Here is a 15,066-nt window from a genome sequence, read left to right on the forward strand (position 1 = left end):
TAACCTTAGTTCTGACCCTGTGACAAGCTAGTGGCACCTGCCCTTATGGCTTCAGTTATCTGGGTCACCTCCAGGTAACTAGTGAGACAGAGCAGGTAACCTGGGAGGGGCTTATAACTGCAGCTTGGTGCCAGCATTACAAATCCACTGCTCCTGGCGGCCATTTTTTCCATTTTATTGGCTAGGACAGAGAGAAATTGAGAGAAGAGGAGAAGATAGAGAGGGAGAAAGAAAGAAAGACACCTGCAGACCTGCTTCACCGTTAGTGAAGGTGGGGAGCCAGGGGCTCATACCCAGATTCTTATGTTTCACAGTATGTGTGCTTAACTAGGTACACTGCCAACCACCCCCCAGGAGTGGCTTTTTAAATTTATTTTATTTTGTTTTATTCTTTTGCTCTACTTACTAATCCACGTCCTAGACCCTTCTTCATTTTTCTTCCATTGCACAATCATACCAAATTTATTTACACATTTATTTATTTTTATTACTGATTTAATAATGATCAACACGATTGTGGAATAACAGAAGTACAATTCCATTCAGTTCCCACCACCAGAGTTCCATATCCCACCCCACCTCCACCCCCTTAGAAGTCTCTTTATTCTTTATTCTGAGAGTATGGACCAAAAATCTTTATGGGAAGCAGAAAATGGAAGGTCTGACTTCTGTAATTGCTTCTCTGCTGGACATGGGCATTGAGAGGTCTGTTCATACCCCAGCCTGTTTCTATCTTTCCCTAGTGGGGCAGGGCTCTGGAGAGGTGGGGTTCCAGGGTACATTGGTGAGGGAAGTTTAGTTGGGGTCATGGTAGCAACTGCAACTTGGTAGCTGAAAAGCATTAAGATATAAAGCAGAACAGATTGTTTAATAACGAGGAACCTAAAGGTAAAAGTATAATAGATGAAATTTGGGGTCTTCATGTTGTAAGGAGCTAGAAAATCTATTTTAGGTATATTCTAAGGGGCCCATGACTTTACTAATTTTTTGCCTGAGCCCAATAGCTAAGATGAAAGTGCCCTGTACTTGGTGAGTAGCTCCCAACCCTGTGTTTTTTCTTTGTTTGTTTTTTCAGTCTGTGGCTGTACGGGATTCTTTCTGAAATATGTTTTGAAAATTCTGGAGCTCAGAATTTAGTCTAAGCTTGCATCTTCATTTGAGAACTCTTTTATTCTACTTATTTATTTATTTTTGGTGTGATTACTAATTTGTTCCAAGACAGTAGCATTAGAGGGGATATTTCTACACTACACCCATCACCAAAATTCTCTGTCCTTCCCCTCCCAATGGTAATCACCAGAGTTCTCTTGAATTCCTAGAGACAGTTTGTTTGTTTTAAAATTTATTTATTTTCCCTTTTGTTGCTCTTGTTGTTTAACACTGTTGTGGTTATTGATATTGTTGTTGTTGGAGAGGACAGAGAGAAATGGAGAGAGGAGGGGATGACAGAGAGGGGGAGAGAAAGGCAGATACCTGCAGACCTGCTTCACCACTTGTGAAGTGACTCCCCTGCAGGTGGGGAGCCTGGGGCTCGAACCAGGATCATTCAGCAGGTCCTTGCACTTTGTACCACATATGCTTAACCCTCGGTGCCACCGCCCAACTTTTTTCAGGGCTGTGTATCCCAGTTCTCTAGATTCGAAGAGTGATTGAAACCATCCATTGTCTTTCATCACTTTACTTATTCATTAAGCATAATCACCTCTAGTTCTTTTAAAAAATATATTTATTTATTTATTCCCTTTTGTTGCCCTTGTTGTAGTTGTTATTATTGTTGTTATTGATGTCATCATTGTTGGACAGGACAGAGAGAAAAGGAGAGAGGAGGGGAAGACAGAGAGAGAGAGAGAGACAGACACCTGCAAACCTGCTTCACCTCCTGTGAAGCGACTCCCCTGCAGGTGGGGAGCCGGGGGCTTGAACCAGGATCCTTAACCCGCTGTGCCACCGCCTGACTCCCCTTTTTCTTTTGTATTTTACCAATTTTACCAGAGCACTGCTCAGCTCTGGCTTATGGCAGTGAAACCTGAGACCTGAGAGTTTCAGGCATGAGAGTCCTGTTTGCATAACCATTATGCTATCCACCACCCCCCCCACACTCCAATCACCCCCAGCTCTTTAAAAGGAAGCTCTTTTAGAATGGCATCCCAGTGACACTCTTTACTTATTTTCTTTAGTTATTATGATTAAAGAAAATACCAAGAACAGGGAAAATCCCAAACCTTCTAGCTCTCAGATATGTTGGGGATGGACTGTCTTGTTTCATAAACAACCTTTGAGAATGATTTTATCATTCTAAAGAGTGACCCTGGAGAGTACTTCCTTCTCTTAAGAAGCCACTCCCCTGGGGGAGAGGGGGTCTGGTGGGTGGGGACACAGATCTTGAGCGGTGGGAATAGTGTTAATGTATACTCTTCTTGACTTTTTAATTCATAGACTTCAGTTCTGAATACATATTCCTTCAATCTAAGCACTTAAGATTTAAAATGAATAAACTGATTGAATTTTAACATTGGGCTTAAATTGTTAATTCATTTCTAGTAATAACTTTTTTTTGAAATATTAAATCACCTGTAATCTTAGACTGAGAAGACCAGTAACAACTAGTTTTGTCAGTATATAAATATAGTTATTTGTAAATAGCATTAAATGGCATAAATCAGGGTGAGGTCTTATATGGTACAGTAAATCTTAATCATGGAATTTTCAAAGTAAACCAAGTTCTCAAATCACTTGGCTATAATATTAATTATATACTGCCTTCTTAAACTCTTCCTCATTCTCTATAAAACTTGCATTTCTCCTATTCCTGGAACCTCTGGGGCTTTGCTTGTTTTCCTTTCCCATTTAACAATACAACCTCCACTATGTCATTTATCACCCTTCATGGACCTGTATTCTCCCCACCCACCCACCCCAGAGTCTTTTACTTTGGTGCAATACGCCAATTCCATTTCAGGTTCTACTTGTGTTTTCTTTTCTGATCTTGTTTTTCAACTTTTTTTTTTTCCTCCAGGGTTATTGCTGGTGCTCAGTGCCTGCACCAGGAATCCACTGCTCCTGGATACCATTTTTTCCCCTTTTATTGCCCTTGTTGTTTTATCATTGTTGTGGTTATTATTATTGTTGTTGTGTTGCTGTCATTGGATAGGACAGAGAGAAATCAAGAGAGGAGGGGAAGACAGAGAGGAGGAGAGAAAGATAGACACCCACAGAACTGCTTAACTGCCTGTGAAGCAACTCCCCCTGCAGGTGGGGAGCCGGGGTCTCGAACCGGGACCCTTAGTTCACTGTTTTCAAGAGCTTCTGTCAGCAGAAAGCTAGTGCTAGAGACACTGGAATTCGAGAAGAATGGAGCCAAAAATGGGTGAAGGAGAAAGGAACTTTATTCTCACGCAGACTGAGGACCCTGGTCACCCTGCGGACTCCAGCCTGGAATGTGTTTTGTAATATTATTTTATACCTGGACTTGGAAGCAAGCTAAGTTAGACTCAGGTTGCAGAAGCAGTACAGTGGTGGTTGCAGTAACATACTCATTGGGGTCAGGGTACAGGAATCTAGCTTGTCTTTCAGGACCAGGAAGCACGGAGTAGGGGAATCTTGTCTTTGAAGAACAGGAATTAGGGAGTGGGTAGGCTTACTGCAATTCCTTTCCCTTCAGCTAAAATTTTCTGAATTCTTTCTGATTCCCTCTCACTAGGACTGGACCACATATACCACAAGTCTCAGTTTGCCAATTCTGCATTTTCTTCAACCCAAGATGGCACCAAAACTGGCCACCAAGGGCAAGTGAAATCACTCACCTGGATCACGACACTGCTTTGTTATGTGTGTGGTTCAGAGTCAACCCCACCCCAGCACCACAGTGAAGGAAGCTTTGGTACTGCAATCTTTCACTCTCCCTTCTCTCTCTCTCTCTCTTTCACTCTCCCTCCTCTCCCTCTCTCTCTAAAAGAATATATATATATATATATATATATATATATATATATTTGTAAAGGTTGGAGAGATAGCATATGGTTGGAGAGATAGCATAATGGTTATGGAAAAGACTTTCATGCCTAAGGCCCCAAGGTCCCAGGTTCAATCCCCAGCACTATACCAGAGCCAGATAGTGCCCTGGTGTCTGTCTGTCTGTCTGTTTATCCATCTATCTCTCCCTCTTTATATATATATTTTTAATATTTATTTATTTATTGGATAGAGACAGAAATTGAGAGGGCACGGGAGATAGAGAGGGAGAGAGACAGAGATACCTGCAGCCCTGCTTCACTACTCACAAAGCTTTCCCCCTGCAGGTGGGAACCATGGGCTCAAACCCAGGTGCTTACACATTATATCATGTGCGCTCAACCAGGTGCACCTTCACCAGACCCCCAAAAGTCTTTTTGAAGGCTACCTTTAGCTGTGAAAAAATGATGCTTCTATAAACTATTACAGTAGGATTGGACCCTAGAATCTATACCATCTGGACGAGCTTCATATCTGTGGTAAACTTTTCAGACGGTTAAACAACTAACTAACTGGTTGGTTGACTACATGATGATGGAAGAAAGTCAGAGTCAGTTTAACATATAGAAAGAACCTGTCCTGGGCGGTGGCACACCTGCTTGAGCTCACGTATTACAGTGCACACGGACTCGGGTTCAACCCCTATCCCCACCTGTAGGGGGAAAGCTTCACAAGCGGTGAAATAAGGTTGCAAGTGTCCTCTCCCTCTCTATCTTCCCTTTGCTTATCAATTTCCCTCTGTCTCTATCAAGGAAGTAAAATGTTAACAATAATAATATAAAAAAGAAAGAAAAAAATCTGGACTTTGATGTGCCCATTCTGAGTGATCTTTGAAAGTCACCAACTCTCTGAGCCTCAGTCTCCCCAGCTGGGAAATTGAGAGCATCCTAACATCCCCTTCCCAATACCGTTGCAAGACTCAAGGGAACTGATACATGTGGACAGAATGAACTATATCCCACCACGAAGCTGTATGCATGTTTACCCATTCAAGGAACATGTACAGAGCATACAGGCACAGCAATTGAAATGCTGAGATATCAAAAGTCGGTCCCATAGTGGTGTTTTGTATTGTTGTGGTTGTTGGTTTTGTTGCTTTTTTCCCCTCTAAGCCTGACATCTGATATCCAGGTGAATCCAAGTTATTGTCTGGGAAGATGATGTCACGGCTGGAAAAAAGGACCAGAAAGCTGGATCAGGGAAGAGAGTAGCTCCCAAATATGGGAAAGGTATATAAATATTGTTGACTGTAAACCCAACCAATTTTATATGATCTGGGACCCATATTCAGCTCACGAGCCTATTTGGGTCCACACTTGCAGAGGGATAAAGAATAGGAAAGCTAGGAATCCAGCAAGAAGCTTTTGGAAATCATCAGGAAATACAGTAAGGTGTCAGGCTATAAAATTAACATTCAAAAGTCAGTGGCATTCCTCTATGCAAACACTAAGGTAAAAGAAGTTGAAATCCAGAAATCAATGCCTTTTACTATAGCAATAAAAACAATAAAATATCTAGGAATAAACCTAACCAAAGAAGTGAAAGACTTAATATACTGAAAATTAAGAGTCACTACTCCAGGAAATTCAAAGAGACACATAGAAGTAGAAAGATATTCCACGTTCATGGGTTGGAAGAACTAACATCATCAAAATGAGTATGGATCAACCTTCCAGTGCCCATGTCCAGTGGAGAAGCAATTACAGAAGCCAGACCTTCTGCTTCCCATAAAGATCTGTGGTCCATACTCCCAAGAACAGGAAAGCTTCCAATGGAAGGAATGGTATAATAGGACCCTGGTAGTAGGAATTGTGTGTAATTGTACCCCTTTTAGCCAATGAACTTGTCGATCATAATTAAACCAATTAGAACATACACACACAGACACACACCACACACACACACACACACACACACACACACACACACACACACACACACACACACACCTCCCCCAGGAACTCAGAGACTGAAGAAAAACTTACTAAGCAACAGTATGGGAGAAATTTACTGTGGAGTCAGCCTCATTGTGTGGGATAAACCTCACACCTCCAATGTTCACAATGAAAACTCCTCCTCTGGGCTGGCCAGTGACACACCCCGTTGAGCATGCATGTTACCATTTGCAAGGACCTGGGTTCAAGTCCCCAGTCCTCACCTGCAAGTGGTAAAAGCAGTACTGCAGGTCTATCTATCTATCTCCCTTTCCTCTCTCAATTTCTCTCTCAATTTCTCTCAATAAAATTTAAAAATAAGTTACTAATAATAAATGAACGAGTAAATAAAGGTTTTCCCCTGCACCCAAAGACAGTGTGCCTAATCTTCCTGCTGTAAATTCCTCTGCAGGAGGAGAAGGACCTCAGGGCACAATCCCTTCGCTCAGTCTCACTGGATGGTTTAGGAAGAAAGATGGGAGGAAGGGAGATTTCCCTGGACATCTCTGGAGAGCGCCCCGAGAGCCTGAGGATGCAAATGAGAAAAGGATTCCATTACATCCCGCCTTCCTAGGGAAAGCTGCTGTTTGCATCTCCTGCCTCCAGTGCTGGGAAGCTGCAAACAAATCACTTGGTTATTCAAACCAAATAATAAATCACGGTTGGGGGCCTGAGTGCAGCTGGGCCCTGGAGTGGTAGAAACATTTAGCTCATCAGGTGGACTCTGAGAATCTGGGGATCCCCAGGGCCCCCTCTTTCTGTTTTTCTTTTTTTTTCCTTCCTTTTACTTCTCATTAGAACAGGACTTCACACACTCTCTCTCTCTGTTCATCTAAGCAGTGGGAGGTTGGCTGGGGAAGTAGCTCAGAGGTAGAACACAGGACTAGCATGCCCAAGAACTCAGGTTCAATCCCCTGCAATGCATATGCCAGAACTGAGTGGTCCCCTGGCCTTTCTCTCCCCCCACCCCATAAAGTAAATAGACAAATAATAGTTTAGAGATAAAGTAAGGATCAGCACATGTTACCGTGAGCAAGGACCCAGGTGCAAGCTCCCAGTTCCCATCTGCAGGGGGGAAGCTTCACAGGTGGTGAAGCAATGTTGTAGGCGGCTTTCTTTCTCTCTCCTATTCTATCTCCCACTCATCTCTCAATCTCTCTATGTGTGTCCTCTTAAAAAAGAAAAATATGATCACCAGGAGTAGTGGATTCATCACGTATATACCAAACCCTAGCAATCACACTACTGGAAATTACATAACTAAGCATCAGGAGAGGATTCACTCAATAGAGCACAATTTACCATGTGTGAGAGCCCAAGTTTGAGCTCCCACCACGACATGGGATCACCGTGCACAGCAGGTGCTGTGGTGTGGCTCCTTCTCTCTCTGTCTCTCACTTCTCTGTCTCTATCTTAAACAGAATGAAAGGAAAAAAGAACAAAAGGAAGGAAGGAAGGAAGGAAGGAAGGAAGGAAGGAAGGAAGGAAGGAAGGAGGGAGGGAAGGAATGAAGGAACAGAAAGGAAAAGAAGCCAGGTCTCCAGATAAACATTTGTAGCATTTGCTCTATTCTCCTCAAAAATGTGCTTGGGATCTTAATGGGGATAGCATTAAATTTATATATGGCTCTGGGTAGTATATTCATTTTAATGATGTTAATTCTTCCAACCCATGAATATGGAAAATCTTTCCACTTCTTTGTGTCTCTTTCAATTTCCTTGAGTAGTGACTGATAATTTTCAGTATATAAGTCTTTCACTTCTTTAGTTAGGTTTATTCCTAGATATTTTATTGTTTTTGTTGCTATAGTAAAAAGAATTGATTTCTGGATTTCAATTTCTTCTAACTTAGTGTTTTCATAGAGGAATGCCACTGACTTTTGAATGTTAATTTTATAGCCTGACACCTTACTGTATTGCCTGATGATTTCCAAAAGCTTCTTGCTGGATTCCTTAGGTTTCTGTGTATACTATCATGTCATCTACAAATAGGGAGAGTTTGACTTCTCTTCCAACCTGTATCCCTTTAATTCCTTGTTCCTGCCTGATTGCTATGGTAAGAACTTCCAACACTATGTTGAATAATAATGGTGATAGTGAGAAGCCCTGTCTAGTAGCTGATCTGAGGGGAAATGCTTCCAGTTTTTACCATTGAGTATGATGTTGGCTGTAGGTTTGTTATATATGGACTCCACTATCTTCAGGAATTTTCCATCTATTCCCATTTTTTGTAGTGTTTTGATCATAAAAGGATGTTTTATTTTGTCAAAGGCTTTATCTGCATCTATTGATATGACCATGTGGTTTTTGGTCTTGCTTTTATTGATGTGGTGGATGACGTTGATTGATTTACGTGTATTAAACCAAACTTGCATCCCTGGGATAAACCCCACTTGGTCCTGATGAACAGTCTTTTTAATATATTGCTGTATATGGTTGGCTAGAACTTTATTCAATCTTTTAGCATCTATGTTCATCAGAGATATTGTTCTGTAGTTTTCTTTTTTGGTTGTGTCCCTGTCTTCTTTTAGCGTCAAAGTGATGTTGGCTTCATAAAAGCTGGAAGGGAGTATTCCAGTGTCTTCAATCTTCTGGAAGACTTTTAAAAGTAGAGGTATCAGTTATTCTTTGAAGGTTTTGTAGAATTCATTTGTAAAAGCATCTGGTCCAGGACTTTTATTCATGGGAAGGTTTTTGATAACTGTTTCAATTTCATTAGCTGTGATAGGACTGTTCATGTTATCTAGTTCCTCTTTACTTAATTTTTGAAGTTTGTAGGTATCTAGAAAATCGTCCATTTCTTCCAGGTTCTCTAGCTTGGTGACATAGAGTTGTTCATAGAAGTCTTGCATGATATGCTGAATTTCTTCAGTGTCTGTTGTGATATTGCCTCTTTCATTTATGATCTGATTTATTTGGGTCTTCTCCCATTTTTGTTTTGTGAGTCTGGTTAAAGATTTGTAGATTTTCTTCACTCTTTTGAGGAACCAACATTTATTTTCATTGATCTTTTGTATGGTTTTCTTATTTTCAATGTTATTGATTCTGCCCTAACTTTAGTGATTTCTGTCCTGGTTGTTTTAGGGTTCATTTGTTCTTCTTCTTCTAGGTCTTTAAAATGTGTAATCAGGTAGTTTATTTGTGCTTTCTCTTGTTTCCTACTGTGTGCTTCTATGGCTATGAACTTCCCTCTCAGAACTGCCTTAGCTGTGTCCCAAATATTTTGATAGCTTGTGTCTTCATTTTCATGAACTCTTGAAACATTTTGATTTCTTCCTTTATTTCCTCTTTGACCCAGTAGTTGTTAAGTAGTGTACTGTTGGGAGTCAGGCGGTAGCGCAGCGGGTTAAGCGCACATGGTGCAAAGCACAAGGACTGGCATAAGGATCCCAGTTCGAGCCCTCAGCTCCCCACCTGCAGGGGAGTCGCTTCACAGGTGGTGAAGCAGGTCTACAGGCGTTTGTCTTTCTCTCTCCCTCTCTGTCTCCCCCTCTTATCTCCTATTTCTCTCTGTCCTATCCAACAATGATGACATCAATAACAGCAACAATAAAACAACAAGGGCAACAAAAGGGAATAAATATTTTAAAAAATAAAATAAAAATAAAGTAGTGTACTGTTGAACTTCCACATTTTGGGACTATTACTAATCTTTTGTTGATCGTTAAGTGTTAGTTTAATTCCACTGTGGTCTGAGAACATGCTTGGGATGATTTCAATGTTCTTGAATTTGCTGATGCTGTCTTTGTAACTTAACATATGGTCTGTTCTTGAGAATGATCCATGTGGACTTGAGTAAAATGTGTATTCCAATTTCTTGGGATGAGTGACTCTGAAAATGTCCAATAGTTCTAGCTTACCTATCTCTTCATTTAGCTCTCTCTTCTCTTTATTGATTTTCTTCATGGATGATCTTTCAGGTTGAGAGAGTGGGGTGTTGAAGTCCCCTACTATGACTGTATTGCTGTTTATATATTGCTGTAGCTCTTTCAGTATATGTTTGATGTATTTAGATGGCTTCTCATCGGGTGCATAGATGTTAATAATTGTTAAGTCCTCTTGATTGACTGAACCTCTGAGCATTAAGTAGTGTCCATCCCTATCTTTTTTAATTTTATTAATTTTAAAGTCTATAGTATCAGATATGAGAAAAGCTGTTTCTGCCCTTTTTGGTGAGCTATTGGCTTGTATGATATTTTTCCATCCTATCACTTTGAGTGTGTGTTTGTCTTGTTGAGTTAGGTGGGTTTCCTGTAGACAGCATATTGTTGTGTTATTTTTTCTGATCCATCTTCCTACTCTGTGCTTTTTAATAGATGAATTCATGTCATTGGCATTTATTGATATCAAAGATTGAAGAAACTTTAACACCATTCTTGTATATTTTTAGAGTGTTCTGATATATGGCTTATTTAGGTGTTCTGACTGTTTACAGGTGACCTTTCAGAACTTCCTTCAGGGCAGGCTTGCTGATAGTTGATTCTTTCAACTATTGCTTGCCTGAGAAGCCATCTAGTCTGAGTGACAGTCTAGCAGGATACAGTAGCCTTGGTTGAAATCCTTTTTCACTGAGTACTCGATAGATATCTTGTCATTTTCTTCTGGCCTGTAGTGTTTGTGTGGAAATGTCTATTCCTAACCTTATCGGTTTTCCTCTGTAGGTGACTGTTTTTCTCTTGCAGCCTTCAGGATCTTTTCTTTATCCTTATTCCTTTCCATTCTAAATATGATGTGTCTTGGTGTCTTTAAGTCTGGGTTAATTAATTTGGGACCTTCTGGGCTTCTGGAACCTTTATGTCTTTGATGTTGTCTAGACTAGAGACATTCTCAGCTATTATGTCCTGAAAAATGTTTTCTTCCACCTTCCTCTCTTTAGTCCTCTGATAAGCGAATAATGTGTATATTATTTTTTTTGAAGTCATCCCATATATCTGTTGTTGTTTTCATTATCTATTAACCTCTTTTTGGGCTATCTTACTTCTTTTTAAGTTGTCTCTAATTTGTCCTCAATCTTGCTAATTCTGTCTTCAGCCTCATTGATTCTATTCTCTCTCCCCTCTACTGTTTTCTGGAGTTCATCTATTTTGTTACCCTGTTCTGATACTCGTTTAGCTTGCTCAGATAGTTGTGTTCTTAGCTCAGCTATTTCAGCTTTCAGCTCTCTAATAACTTTGAGATAATTAGTGTTTTCTCCCAGAGTCTCATTTGTTGTTTCTGCATTTCTGATGACAATTCTTTCAAACTCTTTACTCTCTCCTGTGATTACTTCCTTAACTAGTATTTGGATATTGACCTCATTATTTTGTGCTTCAATCTTTGGAGGGCTTTTAGCTGGTCTCTTGTCCTGGTTCATTTCTCCAATATTTCTTCTTGTTGGTTTAACCATTCTATATAGTATGCTATGAGGTCCCTCTCTCAGTACTTTTCAAATAACTGATCGCTACTGCCTGGATTGACTTGTAGTCTAAGTAAAGTAATTAAGTGGTTCACAGTTGTGAAAACTGACAATTGTTTCAATAGTATTTTAATCCCTGAGCTGGAGCTCAGTGGCTTAAAAGCCTCTTTTGTTCTTTTTCTTCCCTGTAGGCTAGGGGAGCCTGAGGCTTTTAAACTATAAGTAGGCTTCTTAGCTTAATCACTGACTCCTGACTAAGAGATAAATCAGGGTGGGGCTGAGATAATCCAGCGGTTTTGCAAAGAGACTCTCACAGCCCCACTGCTAGGCCGCTGATGTGTATATCTTCTCCTGAGTTTCCTGGTTAGTTCTCTGTCCTCTGGTGTCAGCACAGGACCTACCCCCTGCTGCTGCAGTTTCTGAGGGCAGTAGCAATGGAGACTCACAGTTGCATTTGGTGAGTCTTAGGGGAGTTCTCTCCTCCTTTCAGCCATCTTTTTGTTGGTGAAACAGACTGGAGCTGGTGTCTCAATTGGTAAACCATCAGACTAATACCAGCCACTTAATCTATCCCTAGGCTCCTCTCTGTCCATGAGCCACAGGTGTTTGTACTCACCAGTGATTTGATGGGTTCCTGAAGTTGTTTTAGTCCTGTCTTGTTGTGGTCCCAGGTGTCTCCTTTGGTATTCCTAATTGATCTGGGAGAGGAGAAGAAAGAAACACCTATTTTTTCTATTATCTTTATTTTATTTGATAGAGACAGCCAGAAATCTAAAGGGAAGCGGGTGATATGGATAGACAGAGATATACCTGCAGCATTGCTTCACCACTTGCAAAGCTTTCCCCCTGCAGGTGGGGACCGGGGACTTGAACCCGGGTCCTTCCGCATTGTATCATGTGCGCTCAACCAGGTGTGCTACCACCAGAACTGAAACACCTACTTTTTAACTTCTATGTGTAAGATCATCCCATATTCATCCTTCTCTTTTAGCTTATATAACTTACTATGATTCCTTTGAGTTCCATCCTAGATGAGGTAAAGAAGGTAAATCACACCAACGTAAAGGACTCTGGGGCAGAGGTCGGGGGAGTGTTCAGGTCCTGGAATATGATGGCAAAGTGTTAGAGTGTTATATGGAAAACTGAGAAATGTACCACATGTACCAACTACTGTATTTTACTGTCAAATGTAAACTATTAATACTACCAATAAAAAGAAAACAAAAAAGAAAAGAAAGAAAACCACCCACTATCCTACTGTAAGACTCTGTCTGATTCATCTTTCCATTTATCAAAACCCTTGCTTCAGAATTGCCTTGCCAGTCCACCATCACAAATGCCAAATGTAACCAATTAAGGTTACACCAAGATGGTGGCCTAGGAGGTCCTGAGTATGGTCACTGGCATTATATATGCCTCAGTAATGCTTTGGAGCTCTCTCTCTCTCTCTCTCTCTCTTTCATCCTCTCTCTCTTTCAAATAAATAAATATTTTAAAAAAATTATCAAGATGCAGGTAGTTGTATAAATAATAGTTAACCTAAATCTGCATCCTTGGGAGAACTTCTGTAGCTTCCATTGGAGGAGATGATACAGAACTCTGATGGTGGGAACAGTATGGAATTATACCCCTGTTACTTTATAATTTTGTCTATCAATATTAAATTACTAACAAAATTAAAATTTAAAGAAATTGTCAAGATGAACAAATAGGGTAATGTTATCTGTACTGGGGGATATTTAAGTGAGTTATATGTATATAGTTTATGCTTATATTTTTTACTTTGATTTGTCCAATTATATGTGTGATTTATCTTAATATAATAAGTTAAATATCTCCCAAAATCCTGCAGGAAATTGCTTTACTGCTTTTGTGAAATGATCCAACTGTTAAATGATGAAAAGGCCTTTGTCCTTGGAGTTTGCTTTTTTATCAGTATTTCACATATTTGTTCCTGCACCTGCAGGATGCTATCTAACAATACAAGTCTGGTTTATTTTCTTGGCACTGGTTATGATCATTGTATCCAGTAGCAAAAGACTTTGTCTAGGAGTTTTGTTTTGGAAAACTAAGAAACTAGAGCCAGGGAGATGGTTCACTGTTAGAACACAAGACTTGCAGATGTGAAGTCCCAGAGGCTACAGATTAGATCCCTAGCACTACCTTATTCAAGTTCTCTCTCTCTCTCTCTCTTTGTTAATTTTTATTTGTAAAAAGGAAACACTGACAAAAAAACATAAGATAAGAGGGGTACAACTCCACATCACATGTTAGGCCACAAAGACAATATCAACAAATTCAAGAGCATTGAAATAATCCCAGGTATCTTCTCAGACCACAGTGGAGTAAAGTTAGCATTCAGCAACAAACAGAAAATTACTAAATTACTAAAATTTGGAAACTCAACATCATGCTGCTTAAGAACTGCTGGGTCAGAAAGGCACTCAAGCAAGAAATTCAAATGTTCCTAGAAACAAATGAAAATGAAGACACAACGTATCAAAATATTTGGGACACAGCTAAAGCAGTACTGAGAGGGAAACTCATAGCCATGCAATCACACACTAGAGAACAAGAAAAAGCTCAAATAAATAACTTTACTGCATACCTTAAGGACCTAGAGGAAGAAGAACAAAGGAACCCTAAAGCAACCATAAGGACGGAAATCACTAAAATTAGAGCAGAAATAAATAGCATTGAAAATAAGAGAACAATACAAAAGATCAATAAAGCCAAATGTTGGTTCTTTGGAAAATTAAACATGATTCACAAACCCCTAGCCATACTCACTTAAAAAAAAAAAAAAGGAAGAAAGAAAGAAGACTCAAATAAATATAATTGTAAACAGTAGAGAAAATATCACAACTGACATCACAGAAATCCAGAAAATCATGTGAAACTTCTACAAAGAACTCTATGTCACCAAGCTAGAGAATCTGGAAGAAATGAAAGAATTCCTAGAAACATATGCCCTTCCAAAACTGAACCAAGAAGAACTACAAAACGTAAATGCACCAATCACAGACAAAGAAATCAAAACAGTTATTAAACATCTTCCCAACAACAAAAGTCCTGGACCAGATGGCTTCATAAATGAATTCTACAAAACCTTCAGGAAACGGTTAATACCTATACATCTAAAGCTCTTCCACAAGATTGAAGAAATAGGAACACTCCCTTCCACCTTCTGTGAAGCCAACATCACCCTGATACCAAAAGCAGATAGGGTCACAACAATAAAGGAAAACTACAGACTGATGAACATAGACGCCAAAATATTAAGTGAGATCCTGGTCAACCAGATACAGCAGTATATCAAAAAGATTGTTCATTACGACCAAATGGGATTTATCCCAGGAATACAAGGCTGGTTTAATATACGTAAATCAATTAATGTCATTCACCACATCAACAAAAGAAAAGCCAAAAACCACATGATTATCTGAATAGATGCAGAGAAAGCCTTTGATAAAATCCAACACCCATTCCTGCTCAAAATACTACAAAAAATGGGACTAGTTGGGAAATTCCTCAAAATAGTGGACTCCATCTATAGCAAACCTACAGCCAACATCATACTCAATGGACAGAAGCTAAAAGCATTCCCCCTCAGATCGGGGACTGCAAAGGGCTGTCCGTTATCACCATTACTCTTAAACATAGTATTGGAAGTTTTTGCCATAGCAATCAGGCAAGAAAGAGAAATCAAAGGAATACAGATTAGAAA

The 15,066-nt window shown here is 39.9% G+C and overlaps 1 long non-coding RNA gene across 1 annotated transcript; it reads right to left on the reverse strand.

The window, feature by feature from the left end:
• Window positions 1-539: 539 nt before the first annotated feature.
• Window positions 540-12,666, reverse strand: LOC132539807 (uncharacterized). The gene is made up of 3 exons (XR_009551101.1): window positions 12,345-12,666; window positions 11,956-12,037; window positions 540-831 (listed from the first exon to the last, which is right to left on the reverse strand). It is a non-coding gene; the product is annotated as an uncharacterized LOC132539807 (long non-coding RNA).
• Between the last annotated feature and the right edge of the window lie 2,400 nt (window positions 12,667-15,066).

Source organism: Erinaceus europaeus, chromosome 8, assembly GCF_950295315.1.
Source record: "Erinaceus europaeus chromosome 8, mEriEur2.1, whole genome shotgun sequence".
NCBI lineage: Eukaryota > Metazoa > Chordata > Mammalia > Eulipotyphla > Erinaceidae > Erinaceus > Erinaceus europaeus.